General features: G+C 45.6%; 1 pseudogene; it reads left to right on the top strand.

Annotated features, from left to right (window-relative positions):
- Nucleotides 1–232: 232 nt before the first annotated feature.
- On the top strand, nucleotides 233–9,994 carry LOC122934003 (annotated as a pseudogene).
- Nucleotides 9,995–13,235: the final 3,241 nt, after the last annotated feature.

The following is a 13,235-nucleotide window of genomic DNA, read 5'->3' as shown; positions in this document are numbered from 1 at the left end:
CGTGACACCTGCCGTTTGCTCAGGCACTTTGAGGAGGCCATGTTATTTGTCAGTAGCCAGAACTATGGGATGGACAATGTCATTCCACTGCTTCATGTTCTGGAACAGATGCTGGTAAATCTGGCTGGTCAGGGGACTGGAGACATGGCGCCTAGAAAGATGGTGGCAGAGTTTTTCCTGTCAAGATCTCTGTTTATAGTCAGTGAACTGGAACATCATTTATCGCAAGGATATGAAAACACCAACTGATGGGGTGTTAACCCCCAGAAGTAGATCATCGGCATGAAGGAGCAGTCATTTTCACAGCTTGAGGTATCCTCCCGAAGCTTGATCTGTACACGTCAACGGTCTACATTGCAAAGCTTGTCTAAAAGAAAAATCCTGCAGTGCACCACCTTGTAGGGAACTCTTGATCTGTCACAAGCTGCTTTGCTCCTTCAAAAACAATGGACTCTGCACGGAGTGACAACGATGTATAATTTCTCATACACCAGACTGAAAGTGTATTCAAAGCACCTGTCTGCCCACATAGCTGCCGAGAAGCAGAAGTGTCTTGCCATTGAAGTGGGCTCAGAGCTGAACCTAAAAGCTAAATTTTCCTGTTTACCTGGGCTCAAAGGAAAGGACAGAGATCCACTGGCTGTGCTCATACAAATTTCATCCAAGCCTCCACTCACCAAGGCAAGCACAGAGGATCGTATTGTGTGGACAGGTTGGCTCTGTGGGACGTACACAGAGGATGATCTATTGGAGGTGTTATCAACGACATTTACTTGCGTCCCACTCTTCCTCTATAACGGCTCAGAGGCACTCACGGCTATTGTAGGGACGTGGTTCCAAAGAAATTTTGTGGTTTCGGTAAGCTAGTGATTAGAGTTGAGCGAACACCTGGATGTTCGGGTTCGAGAAGTTCGGCCGAACATCCCGGAAATGTTCGGGTTCGGGATCCGAACCCGATCCGAACTTCGTCCCGAACCCGAACCCCATTGAAGTCAATGGGGACCCGAACTTTTCGGCACTAAAACGGCTGTAAAACAGCCCAGGAAAGGGCTAGAGGGCTGCAAAAGGCAGCAACATGTAGGTAAATCCCCTGCAAACAAATGTGGATAGGGAAATTAATTAAAATAAAAATTAAATAAATAAAAATTAACCAAAATCAATTGGAGAGAGGTTCCATAGCAGAGAATCTGGCTTCCCGTCACCCACCACTGGAACAGTCCATTCTCAGATATTTAGGCCCCGGCACCCAGGCAGAGGAGAGAGGTCCCGTAACAGAGAATCTGTCTTCATGTCAGCAGAGAATTAGTCTGCATGTCATAGCAGAGAATGAGGCTTCACGTCAGCCACCACTGCAACAGTCCATTGGCATATATTTAGGCCCAGCACCCAGGCAGAGGAGGGAGGTCCCGTAACAGAGAATCTGTCTTCATGTCAGCAGAGAATTAGTCTGCATGTCATAGCAGAGAATGAGGCTTCACGTCAGCCACCACTGCAACAGTCCATTGGCATATATTTAGGCCCAGCACCCAGGCAGAGGAGGGAGGTCCCGTAACAGAGAATCTGTCTTCATGTCAGCAGAGAATTAGTCTGCATGTCATAGCAGAGAATGAGGCTTCACGTCAGCCACCACTGCAACAGTCCATTGGCATATATTTAGGCCCAGCACACACACAGGCAGAGGAGAGAGGTCCCGTAACAGACAATCTGGCTTCATGTCAGCAGAGAATCAGTCTGCATGTCATAGCAGAGAATGAGGCTTCACGTCAGCCACCACTGCAACAGTCCATTGGCATATATTTAGGCCCAGCACACACACAGGCAGAGGAGAGAGGTCCCGTAACAGAGAATCTGGCTTCATGTCAGCAGAGAATCAGTCTGCATGTCATAGCAGAGAATGAGGCTTCACGTCAGCCACCACTGCAACAGTCCATTGGCATATATTTAGGCCCAGCACACACACAGGCAGAGGAGAGAGGTCCCGTAACAGAGAATCTGGCTTCATGTCAGCAGAGAATCAGTCTGCATGTCATAGCAGAGAATGAGGCTTCACGTCAGCCACCACTGCAACAGTCCATTGGCATATATTTAGGCCCAGCACACACACAGGCAGAGGAGAGAGGTCCCGTAACAGAGAATCTGTCTTCATGTCAGCAGAGAATTAGTCTGCATGTCATAGCAGAGAATGAGGCTTCACGTCACCCACCACTGCAACAGTCCATTGGCATATATTTAGGCCTAGCACACAGGCAGAGCAGAGAGGTCCCGTAACAGACAATCTGGCTTCATGACAGCAGAGAATCAGTCTGCATGTCATAGCAGAGAATGAGGCTTCACGTCACCCACCACTGCAACAGTCCATTGGCATATATTTAGGCCTAGCACACAGGCAGAGCAGAGAGGTCCCGTAACAGACAATCTGGCTTCATGTCAGCAGAGAATCAGTCTGCATGTCATAGCAGAGAATGAGGCTTCACGTCACCCACCACTGCAAAAGTCCATTGGCATATATTTAGGCCTAGCACACAGGCAGAGCAGAGAGGTCCCGTAACAGACAATCTGGCTTCATGACAGCAGAGAATCAGTCTGCATGTCATAGCAGAGAATGAGGCTTCACGTCACCCACCACTGCAACAGTCCATTGGCATATATTTAGGCCTAGCACACAGGCAGAGCAGAGAGGTCCCGTAACAGACAATCTGGCTTCATGTCAGCAGAGAATCAGTCTGCATGTCATAGCAGAGAATGAGGCTTCACGTCACCCACCACTGCAACAGTCCATTGGCATATATTTAGGCCTAGCACACAGGCAGAGCAGAGAGGTCCCGTAACAGACGATCTGGCTTCATGTCAGCAGAGAATCAGTCTGCATGTCATAGCAGAGAATCAGGCTTCACGTCAGCCACCACTGCAACAGTCCATTGTCATAAATTTAGGCCCAGCACCCAGGCAGAGGAGAGAGGTCCCGTAACAGACAATCTGGCTTCATGTCAGCAGAGAATTAGTCTGCATGTCATAGCAGAGAATCAGGCTTCATGTCAGCCACCACTGCAACAGTCCATTGGCATATATTTAGGCCTAGCACACAGGCAGAGGAGAGGTTCATTCAACTTTGGGTAGCATCGCAATATAATGGTAAAATGAAAATAAAAATAGGATTGAATGAGGAAGTGCCCTGGAGTCCAATAATATATGGTTATGGGGAGGTAGTTAATGTCTAATCTGGACAAGGGACGGACAGGTCCTGTGGGATCCATGCCTGGTTCATTTTTATGAACGTCAGCTTGTCCACATTGGCTGTAGACAGGCGGCTGCGTTTGTCTGTAATGACGCCCCCTGCCGTGCTGAATACACGTTCAGACAAAACGCTGGCTGCCGGGCAGGCCAGCACCTCCAAGGCATAAAAGGCTAGCTCTGGCCACGTGGACAATTTAGAGACCCAGAAGTTGAATGGGGCCGAACCATCAGTCAGTACGTGGAGGGGTGTGCACACGTACTGTTCCACCATGTTAGTGAAATGTTGCCTCCTGCTAACACGTTGCGTATCAGGTGGTGGTGCAGTTAGCTGTGGCGTGTTGACAAAAGTTTTCCACATCTCTGCCATGCTAACCCTGCCCTCAGAGGAGCTGGCCGTGACACAGCTGCCTTGGCGACCTCTTGCTCCTCCTCTGCCTTGGCCTTGGGCTTCCACTTGTTCCCCTGTGACATTTGGGAATGCTCTCAGTAGCGCGTCTACCAACGTGCGCTTGTACTCGCGCATCTTCCTATCACGCTCCAGTGCAGGAAGTAAGGTGGGCACATTGTCTTTGTAGCGTGGATCCAGCAGGGTGGCAACCCAGTAGTCCGCACAGGTTAAAATGTGGGCAACTCTGCTGTCGTTGCGCAGGCACTGCAGCATGTAGTCGCTCATGTGTGCCAGGCTGCCCAGGGGTAAGGACAAGCTGTCCTCTGTGGGAGGCGTATCGTCATCGTCCTGCCTTTCCCCCCAGCCACGCACCAGTGATGGACCCGAGCTGCGTTGGGTGCCACCCCGCTGTGACCATGCTTCATCCTCATCCTCCTCCACCTCCTCCTCATCCTCGTCCTCCTCGTCCTCCAGTAGTGGGCCCTGGCTGGCCACATTTGTACCTGGCCTCTGCTGTTGCAAAAAACCTCCCTCTGAGTCACTTCGAAGAGACTGGCCTGAAAGTGCTAAAAATGACCCCTCTTCCTCATCCTCCTCCTCCTCCTCCTGGGCCACCTCCTGTTCCATCATCGCCCTAAGTGTTTTCTCAAGGAGACATAGAAGTGGTATTGTAACGCTGATAACGGTGTCATCGCCACTGGCCATGTTGGTGGAGTACTCGAAACAGCGCAACAGGGCACACAGGTCTCGCATGGAGGCCCAGTCATTGGTGGTGAAGTGGTGCTGTTCTGTAGTGCGACTGACCCGTGCGTGCTGCAGCTGAAACTCCACTATGGCCTGCTGCTGCTCGCACAGTCTGTCCAGCATGTGCAAGGTGGAGTTCCACCTGGTGGGCACGTCGCATATGAGGCGGTGAGCGGGAAGGCCGAAGTTACGCTGTAGCGCAGACAGGCGAGCAGCGGCAGGATGTGAACGCCGGAAGCGCGAACAGACGGCCCGCACTTTATGCAGCAGCTCTGACATGTCGGGGTAGTTGTGAATGAACTTCTGCACCACCAAATTCAGCACATGCGCCAAGCAAGGGATGTGCGTCAAATTGGCTAGTCCCAGAGCTGCAACGAGATTTCGCCCATTATCACACACCACCAGGCCGGGCTTGAGGCTCACCGGCAGCAACCACTCGTCGGTCTGTTGTTCAATACCCCGCCACAACTCCTGTGCGGTGTGGGGCCTGTCCCCCAAACATATGAGTTTCAGAATGGCCTGCTGACGTTTACCCCGGGCTGTGCTGAAGTTGGTGGTGAAGGTGTGTGGCTGACTGGATGAGCAGGTGGAAGAAGAGGAGGAGGAAGCCGAGAAGGAGGAGGTGGCAACAGGAGGCAAAGAATGTTGCCCTGCGATCCTTGGCGGCGGCAGGACGTGCGCCAAACAGCTCTCCGCCTGGGGCCCAGCTGCCACTACATTTACCCAGTGTGCAGTTAGGGAGATATAGCGTCCCTGGCCGTGCTTACTGGTCCACGTATCTGTGGTTAGGTGGACCTTGCTACAGATGGCGTTGCGCAGTGCACACTTGATTTTATCGGATACTTGGTTGTGCAGGGAAGGCACGGCTCTCTTGGAGAAGTAGTGCCGGCTGGGAACAACATACTGTGGGACAGCAAGCGACATGAGCTGTTTGAAGCTGTCTGTGTCCACCAGCCTAAATGACAGCATTTCATAGGCCAGTAGTTTAGAAATGCTGGCATTCAGGGCCAGGGATCGAGGGTGGCTAGGTGGGAATTTACGCTTTCTATCAAATGTTTGTGAGATGGAGAGCTGAACGCTGGCGTGTGACATGGTTGAGACGCTTGGTGACGGAGGTGGTGGTGGTGGTGTTGGTGGTACATCCCCTGTTTGCTGGGCGGCAGGTGCCAACGTTCCTCCAGAGGCGGAGGAAGAGGCCGAGGCGGCAGCAGCAGAATAGGCCGAGGCGGCAGCAGCAGAAGAGGTAGCAGGGGGAGCCTGAGTGACTTCCTTGGTTTTAAGGTGTTTACTCCACTGCAGTTCATGCTTTGCATGCAGGTGCCTGGTCATGCAGGTTGTGCTCAGGTTCAGAACGTTAATGCCTCGCTTCAGGCTCTGATGGCACAGCGTGCAAACCACTCGGGTCTTGTCGTCAGCACATTGTTTGAAGAAGTGCCATGCCAGGGAACTCCTTGAAGCTGCCTTTGGGGTGCTCGGTCCCAGATGGCGGCGGTCAGTAGCAGGCGGAGTCTCTTGGCGGCGGGTGTTCTGCTTTTGCCCACTGCTCCCTCTTTTGCTACGCTGTTGGCTCGGTCTCACCACTGCCTCTTCCTCCGAACTGTGAAAGTCAGTGGCACGACCTTCATTCCATGTGGGGTCTAGGACCTCATCGTCCCCTGCATCGTCTTCCACCCAGTCTTGATCCCTGACCTCCTGTTCAGTCTGCACACTGCAGAAAGACGCAGCAGTTGGCACCTGTGTTTCGTCATCATCAGAGACATGCTGAGGTGGTATTCCCATGTCCTCATCATCAGGAAACATAAGTGGTTGTGCGTCAGTGCATTCTATGTCTTTCACCGCTGGGGAAGGGCTAGGTGGATGCCCTTGGGAAACCCTGCCAGCGGAGTCTTCAAACAGCATAAGAGACTGCTGCATAACTTGAGGCTGAGACAGTTTCCCTGGTATGCATGGGGGTGATGTGACAGACTGATGGGGTTGGTTTTCAGGCGCCATCTGTGCGCTTTCTGCAGAAGACTGGGTGGGAGATAATGTGAACGTGCTGGATCCACTGTCGGCCACCCAATTGACTAATGCCTGTACCTGCTCAGGCCTTACCATCCTTAGAACGGCATTGGGCCCCACCATATATCGCTGTAAATTCTGGCGGCTACTGGGACCTGAGGTAGTTGGTACACTAGGACGTGTGGATGTGGCAGAACGGCCACGTCCTCTCCCAGCACCAGAGGGTCCACTAACACCACCACGACCATGTCCACGTCCGCGTCCCTTACTAGATGTTTTTCTCATTGTTATGGTTCACCACAACAACAAATATATTATTTGGCCCAATGTATTTTGGCCCTTCAATATTATATACCCTTTTTGGGATAGATTTCAAATAGCTCTGATATAGCAGAAACCACTAAATTATGAAATTGCTAAATTGGGAATTGTACTTCAACCCAGAACAAAAAATGTGCTTTGACGGACACTAAATATCTTGCCCAGCAACAACAGTACAGCGGTGGGTAACGAGAGATTTAGAGGGATTTAAATTTGAGGCCTAGTATTTAGGCGCTGGGTGACAGGTATGGGTTTAGTGACAGAATTAGACTTGGAAATACACAGTAGCGGGTGTGTGTGAAGTTATTCTGAATGACCCAATGTGCACCTTCAAAATTATATACCCTTTTTGGGATAGATTTCAAATAGCTCTGATATAGCAGGAACCACTAAATTATGAAATTGCTAAATTGGGAATTGTACTTCAACCCAGAACAAAAAATGTGCTTTGACGGACACTAAATATCTTGCCCAGCAACAACAGTACAGCGGTGGGTAACGAGAGATTTAGAGGGATTTAAATTTGAGGCCTAGTATTTAGGCGCTGGGTCACCGGTATGGATTTAGTGACAGAATTAGACTTGGAAATGCACAGAAGCGTGTGTGTGAAGTTATTCTGAATGACCCTATGTGCACCTTCAATATTATATACCCTTTTAGGGATAGATTTCAAATAGCTCTGATATAGCAGAAACCACTAAATTATGAAATTGCTAAATTGGGAATTGTACTTCAACCCAGAACAAAAAATGTGCTTTGACGGACACTAAATATCTTGCCCAGCAACAACAGTACAGCGGTGGGTAACGAGAGATTTAGAGGGATTTAAATTTGAGGCCTAGTATTTAGGCGCTGGGTCACCGGTATGGATTTAGTGACAGAATTAGACTTGGAAATGCACAGAAGCGTGTGTGTGAAGTTATTCTGAATGACCCTATGTGCACCTTCAATATTATATACCCTTTTAGGGATAGATTTCAAATAGCTCTGATATAGCAGAAACCACTAAATTATGAAATTGCTAAATTGGGAATTGTACTTCAACCCAGAACAAAAAATGTGCTTTGACGGACACTAAATATCTTGCCCAGCAACAACAGTACAGTGGTGGGTAACGAGAGATTTAGAGGGATTTAAATTTGAGGCCTAGTATTTAGGCGCTGGGTCACCGGTATGGATTTAGTGACAGAATTAGACTTGGAAATGCACAGAAGCGTGTGTGTGAAGTTATTCTGAATGACCCTATGTGCACCTTCAATATTATATACCCTTTTAGGGATAGATTTCAAATAGCTCTGATATAGCAGAAACCACTAAATTATGAAATTGCTAAATTGGGAATTGTACTTCAACCCAGAACAAAAAATGTGCTTTGACGGACACTAAATATCTTGCCCAGCAACAACAGTACAGCGGTGGGTAACGAGAGATTTAGAGGGATTTAAATTTGAGGCCTAGTATTTAGGCGCTGGGTGACAGGTATGGGTTTAGTGACAGAATTAGACTTGGAAATACACAGTAGCGGGTGTGTGTGAAGTTATTCTGAATGACCCAATGTGCACCTTCAATATTATATACCCTTTTTGGGATAGATTTCAAATAGCTCTGATATAGCAGGAACCACTAAATTATGAAATTGCTAAATTGGGAATTGTATTTCAACCCAGAACAAGAAATGTGCTTGAACGGACACTAAATAACTCGCCCAGCTACAGCACTAGGGACAGATTTAGCTGGATATAAATTTGAGGCCTAGTATTTAGGCGCTGGGTGACCGGTATGGATTTAGTGACAGAATTAGACTGGGATATGGCCAAAAAATGAACAGACTATTGCTGGTTAAATGCACTTGGTGTGACAGCTTCACCCTGATGTAGGCTTTAGCCAAAAAACAACCACACCATTGAGGGTTAAATGCACTTGGTGACAGGCGCAGCTTGCCCCTGATTTTGTATATGGCCAAAAAATGAACAGACTATTGCTGGTTAAATGCACTTGGTGTGACAGCTTCACCCTGATGTAGGCTTTAGCCAAAAAACAACCACACCATTGAGGGTTAAATGCACTTGGTGACAGGCGCAGCTTGCCCCTGATTTTGTATATGGCCAAAAAATGAACAGACTATTGCTGGTTAAATGCACTTGGTGTGACAGCTTCACCCTGATGTAGGCTTTAGCCAAAAAACAACCACACCATTGAGGGTTAAATGCACTTGGTGACAGGCGCAGCTTGCCCCTGATTTTGTATATGGCCAAAAAATGAACAGACTATTGCTGGTTAAATGCACTTGGTGTGACAGCTTCACCCTGATGTAGGCTTTAGCCAAAAAACAACCACACCATTGAGGGTTAAATGCACTTGGTCGCAGCTTGTGCTGGCGCACCACAAGACACAAAATGGCCGCCGATCACCCCAGAAAAATGAGACTGACAAACGGTCTGTGCAGCCTAAAAACAGTGAGCAATTGAGGATCAGCAGCTCAATGATCCACAGCTGCAGATCGATCAGTTAATCAAGTCCTTTGGAGGAGTTAATCTGCCTAATCTCGCCCTACTGTCGCAGCCGCAACCTCTCCCTACGCTAATCAGAGCAGAGTGACGGGCGGCGCTATGTGACTCCAGCTTAAATAGAGGCTGGGTCACATGGTGCTCTGGCCAATCACAGCCATGCCAATAGTAGGCATGGCTGTGATGGCCTCTTGGGGCAAGTAGTATGACGCTTGTTGATTGGCTGCTTTGCAGCCTTTCAAAAAGCGCCAAGAAAGCGTCACAAAAGCGCGAAGAAAGCGACGAACACCGAACCCGAACCCGGACTTTTACGAAAATGTCCGGGTTCGGGTCCGTGTCACGGACACCCCAAAATTCGGTACGAACCCGAACTATACAGTTCGAGTTCGCTCATCCCTACTAGTGATCAGTTCTCAGGATCTTACGTGGCTAGCAGCGATTTGGACCAGGTATGATGTGTCTGGATCAGTGTCGGCCCCATAGCTTGTTTTCTTTGTGCCTGTCGAACCTCACATGGACATTCTTCTACCAGCCACGCAGAGGACTTCAAGACTTTATGGAATGATATTAATAAATCACAGGATGAGGTCACATTGGAGGAAGTAGACAATTTTTTCCAATGTCTTTACTCACAGTTCTTCAGACACGTTAGAATCCACTTATCAGCAACCCAGCTCGTCGAGGTGACGGCATCTGTGGCATCAGCGCAATGTGAAGAAAAAGTGAAGTTCCTCAGGACTAACTAATCCAAGTGCTCGGATTCATCATGGAGCTGGCCATCAATAAGATCCATTATTGAACACATGAACGACTCTTATTTTGGACCTTGCCCACAATGTTCGGGACCCTCCGGATACCTTACATGTCTTAGACATGATCCCTGCAGTGCCTGCTACTAGTTATACCACTTCTTACCGTTCTGTTACAGCAGCTGTGAGATCTGCACATACTAAGGCTTATTTATGAAGATTTTTGGGTGTTGCCTGTACCGACCAGTTACCTTCCAGCTGTGATTGTGTAGCCTGCACTGTAGGAATGAGCTGTAGTCGGCGTGCTTGCTGGCCTGTCCTCCAGTTATCAGCCATAACCCCATACATTTCATGATCGATATGCATTACCATCCTGGTCACCCCAACACTGTTTATTTATCCATTCTTGTTGATGAAGCACTTTTTTTTCCAGTTTCCCTTTTAAAATTTGTGGTTTTGCCCCTTCTATGTTGTATTTTACGTGTGTTGAATTAAAGTCCTGTTTGTTAAATAAACGTTGTTTTTACTCCCCAGTTAAAAAAAATTGCCTTGTGATTTGGTAGCCAAAAGCAGGAGTGAGTACAAAACACAGAAGACATGCAAATATTCCGTTCACATATCATCTCTGTTTTGGATCCACTCCAGTTTTTTTGGGCATTATCATTACTGATGGATTACTGACCAAATTCTGACCGAGTGAAGACGGATGCTCCACAGACAGGATCTGTTTTTTTGTGGGTTATTATTCTGATGGATCAGAGGAAGGGCAAAATAATCAGTGACATCAACACAAACTTACTGCTGGGTCTCTTAGGCAACCTGTTAGTGTATTACTCTGTGTAATACACTAACAGGCAATGCATTACAATACAGATGTATTGTAATGCATTGCAGAGGGGATCAGACCCCCAAAAGTTAAAGTCAGAAATAAAGTAAAAAAAAAAAATTATAATAAAAAATTGAAAAAAAAAGTAAAAACACATATTAGGCATCTCCGCATCCGTAACGACTGGCTCTATAAATATATTACATGATCCACCCCATCCCATAAACACCATAAAAAAATTTAAATAAAAACTGTGTCAAAAAAGCAATTTATGTCACCTTACATCACAAAAAGTGCAACAACAAGCAATCAAAAAGGCGCATGTCCGACAAAATGATAACAATCAAACTGTCACCTCATCCTACAAAAAAGGAGACCCTACCGAAAACAATCGGTCAAAAAATAAAAATGCTATGGCTCTCAGACTATGGAGCCACTAAAACATTTTTTGTTTGTTTCAAAAATGCTATTATTGTGTAAAACTTAAATAAATAAGAAAAAGTATACTTATTAGGTATTGCCACGCCCATAATAATCTGCTCTATAAAAATATTACATGACTTAATGCCTGGAATGAACGCTGGAAAAATAAATAAATAAAAACTGCCAAAATTACACATTTTTGGTCACCTTGCCCCATAAAGTGTAATAATGAATGATAAAAAAATCATATGTACCCAAAAATGGTACCAATAAAAACATCAACTCTTCCTGCAGAAAAGTAAAAAAAGAAGGCATTTAGAAAAATGGAGACACAAAAACATATATATTTATTTTAAATGCATTCTTATGTAAAACTGAAACAAACAAACAAGGTAGACATATTTGATATCATTGCGTCCGTAACAACCTCTATAAAAATCGCATGATCTACCCTGTCAAATGAATGTTGTAAAAAATAAAAATAGAAACGGTGCCAAAACAGACATTTTTTTGTTACGTTGCCTCACAAAAAATGTAATATAGAGAAATTAACAATCATATGTACCCCAAAATAGTACCAATAAAACTGGCACCTTATCCCCCAGTTTCCAAAATGGGGTCACTTTTTGGGAGTTTCTACTGTAAGTGTGCATCAGGGGGGCTCAAACCGGGACATGGCATCTAAAAACCAGTCCAGCAAAATCTGCCTTCCAAAAACCATATGGTGTTCCTTTCCTTCTGCGCCCTGCCGTGTGCCCTTACATCAGTTTACGACCACATGTGGCACATGTGGGGTGTTTCTGTAAACTGCAGAATCAGGGTAATAAATATTGCGTTTTGTTTGACTGTTAACCCTCGATCTGTTAAAGAAAAAATGATTTAAATGGAAAATCTGCCAAATAAGTAAAATTTTTAAATTTTATCTCAATTTTCTTTAATTCTTGTGGAGTGGAACACCTAAAGGGTGAACAAAGTTTGTGAAATAAGTTTTGAGTAGCTTGAGGGGTGTAGTTTCTGCAATGGGGTAATTTATGGGTGGTTTCCATTTTTGTAAGCCCTACAAAGTGACTTTAGACCTGAACTGGTCCTTAAAAAAGTGGGTTTGGGAAATTTTCTTAAAAAGTTTAAGAATTGGTTCTAAAATTCTAAGCCTTCTAACGTCCTAAAAAAAAAAAATGACATTTACAAAATGATACCAACATAAAGTAGACATATGGGGAATGTTAAGTAATAAATATTTTTTTAGGTGTCAATTTCTGTTTTAAAAGCTGAGAAATAGAAATTTTGAAAATTTTTAATTTAGAAAATGTTTTGGGAAATTTGGGATATTTTTCATAAATAAAGGTGAAATATATTGACTCAGATTTATGACTGTCATGAAGTACAATGTGTCACGAGAAAACAATCTAAGAATTGCTTGGATAAATAAAAGTGTTCCAAAGTTATTACCACATAAAGTGACACATGTCGGATTTCCAAATAATGGCCTGGGCAGGAAGGTGAAAACTGGCCTGGAGTAGAAAGAGTTAAGCAATTTATATAGAAGGAACTTAAACTACAGTCACATCCTTCAACTTAACCATATGTTTTAGCAGGCTTACAACCTATTTTCACCTATTGCCAGCGGCCAGAGTATTACAATATTCAATTCATGAATGTTTGTATAGATCCCTATTGGATTTATAACCTCTAACTGACTTTTAAGTGATTAAATAAAAGTGAAATTTTACTGTCAAATATTCATTGCACATAATAAGTGCACATCTGTGAAAATAGAAGCCCGCTGGTAATGACACATACATAAACCTCTCATTGTATGCTCCTCATGCTGCTGTATTGTATCATTACTTCTAGGGGAGAATTCTATTCTGATGCTATGACATGAATTGGAGCTTGCCACATATTTTCCCCACAGATTCAGTATGTGCCTCTGATTCAAGGTTGTCAATCATCCGTAAATTCCTGAACAATATAAGGAGAAAAAAAATAAGGGAGGTTTTTCTAGCGTCCATAAAAATCTCAATGAATCCATGACTTTAAGT

Source organism: Bufo gargarizans, chromosome 4 (assembly GCF_014858855.1).
Source record: "Bufo gargarizans isolate SCDJY-AF-19 chromosome 4, ASM1485885v1, whole genome shotgun sequence".
NCBI lineage: Eukaryota > Metazoa > Chordata > Amphibia > Anura > Bufonidae > Bufo > Bufo gargarizans.
Note: the sequence above shows the minus strand (reverse complement) of the source record. Positions and strands in the feature narration are given on the sequence as shown.